Source organism: Cupressus sempervirens, chromosome 2 (assembly GCF_028749045.1).
Source record: "Cupressus sempervirens isolate cs-2001-9-10 chromosome 2, ASM2874904v1, whole genome shotgun sequence".
In the NCBI taxonomy this organism is placed as follows: domain Eukaryota; kingdom Viridiplantae; phylum Streptophyta; class Pinopsida; order Cupressales; family Cupressaceae; genus Cupressus; species Cupressus sempervirens.
The window spans coordinates 539745952-539748288 of record NC_143119.1 but is presented as its reverse complement, the minus strand read 5'-3'; positions in this window follow the sequence as shown (position 1 = coordinate 539748288).

Sequence of the window (2337 nt, the reverse complement as noted above, 5' to 3'; positions counted from 1 at the left end):
TTGTAAATTCCGCGAGGGCGAAAAAAACTTCCAGGTCCAAATTTCGAGCGGGTGGGGTTTGTAAATTTTCGTGAGGGCAGAAAAATCTTCCGACTGCAAATTCCAGGTGGGTCCCCGAGTTTTGTAATTTTTGCGAGGGCAGACAACTCATGTACGTGATCCAAAACCGGTCAACTTATTTTTTTGGTTAACGCCCAAAGTTTTGAACTCAAATCGAGTTGGCTACCCCGACTCGAATCGCCTCCGAATTTTTTGCACAACCCATGTCACCATGCTCGACTTGATTCTAAGTGCCCCGAGTCATGTACGTGGTCCAAAAGAGGTCAACCTTTTTTTTTTGGGGGGGTTAATGCCCAAAGTTTTCAACTCGAACTGTGTCGGCAACCCCGACACGAATCGCCCCAATTACCCGAACCCTGACTCGAATCGCGTCGAGCCTTAACCGCCTCCAATTTTTTTGCACGACTCATGTCACCGTGCTTGACATGATTCTAAGTGCGCCGAGTCATGTGCGTGATCCAAAGGCGGTCAACTCTTTTTTTGGGTTAACGCCCAAAGTTTTCAACCCACATTGTGTCGGCGACCCCGACTCGTATCGCCTTGAGCCTTAACTGCCTCCAGTTTTTTCATAGGACTCATGTCACCGTGCTCGACTTGGTGCCCCGAGTCATGTACGTGATCCAAAAGCGGTTAACTTCTTCCTTCTTTGGTTAACACCCAAATATTTCAACCCGAATCGTGTCAGCAACCCCAACTCAAATCGCCTCGAACCTTAATCGCCTGCAAATTTTTTGAACCACTCATGTCACCATGCTTGACTTGATTCTATGCGCCCCAAGTCATGTACGTGATCCAAAAGTGATTAACTCTTTTTCTGGCTAACGGCCAAAGTTTTTGAATCGACTCAGCTACCCCAACTCGAATTGCCTCGAGCCTTAACCGCCTCCATTTTTTTTTTCGCTCGACTCATGTAATCGCACTCGCCTTGATTCTGAGTGGCCCGAGTCACTTACGTGATCCAAAACCGGGTAACTTTTTCTTTTTTCTTTTTTTTTGTCAAGTCCCAAAGTTTTGAACTCGAATAGAGTCAGATGCCCCGACTCGAGTCGTCTCCAAATTTTTCGCACGACTCATGTCACCGTGCTCGACTTGATTCTAAGTGCCCCGAGCCGTGTACATGGTCCAAAAGCGGTTAACTTTTTCTTTTTGGTTAACGCCCAAAGTTTTCAACCCGACCCGCCTCGCCAACCTTGACTCAAAGCGCCTCGAGCCTTAATGGCCTCCAATGTTTTTGCACGACTCATGCCACCGTTGACTTTTTGCTCGAATCATGTCACCCAAGGCACCTCGATGCTACGTGACCCGAGCCTTGTGCGCGATCCAAAACCGGGTAACATTTTTTTTTGAACTCCCAAAATTTCATTCTTTTTTGCCTTACGAGGCCTATCATGATCTCTTTTTATAAAGAAAATTCTGAAATCGGATCGTTTCGGCCACCCTACCTCGAATCTGGCTAGCTAGGCGTAACGCCTCGAGTCGGCTCGACAATACGTGAACTGAAACTTGTGCGTGATCCAAAAGTGGGTAACTTGTTTTTTTTTCTTTTTTTTTTGTAATGCCCAAAATTTAGCGCTTTTCGCTGTACAGGGCCTCCCATGATTTTTTTTGTTTTTGTTTTTTTTTTTTTCCCCTCGTCGACCCACTCTGGCGACCCAGTCAGGTCGCCCAAGGCTGGGGCGACGGAGATGGGTTGACCTAGTCGGGTGACCCAAGTTGGGTCGACCTAGGCGTGCGATCCTGGCTGGGGACAGCAAGTCGATTCTATAAGTTTGCTTGCCAATTTTGCTAGCCAGGTCGGCTCACCAAGTCATCTAACCATGTGGTCTTTGCCAAATCAAGAATTGACTCTTTAAGTCCACTCACAGCTCGTCAAGTCGGCTCACCAAGATGACTTACCATCTCGCCTCACCAGGTTGCCCCACCAGGTCGCCTCTTCTTTAAGACCGATCACCATGTCGGCTCCACAAGTCACCTCACCGAGTCGACTATTCAGGTTGCCTCACCAAGTTGACCCCTTAAGTTTGCTCACCAAGTCAGCTCCCTAAGTCAGCTCACCAAGTCGAATCACCTAGTCGTTTTACCACCTTGCCCAAGCAGGTGTGCTCGCCAAGTTGCCCCACCGAGTTGCTTCTATAAGCCCACTCACCATGTCAGCTCACCAAGTCGGTTGTTCAAGTACGTTGCCAAGTCAACTCTTTAAGTTCGCTCACCAGGTCAGCCTGCCTAGTCGCCTCTTTAAGTTCGTTCGCCAGGTCAGCCCGCCCAAGTCGCATCAGC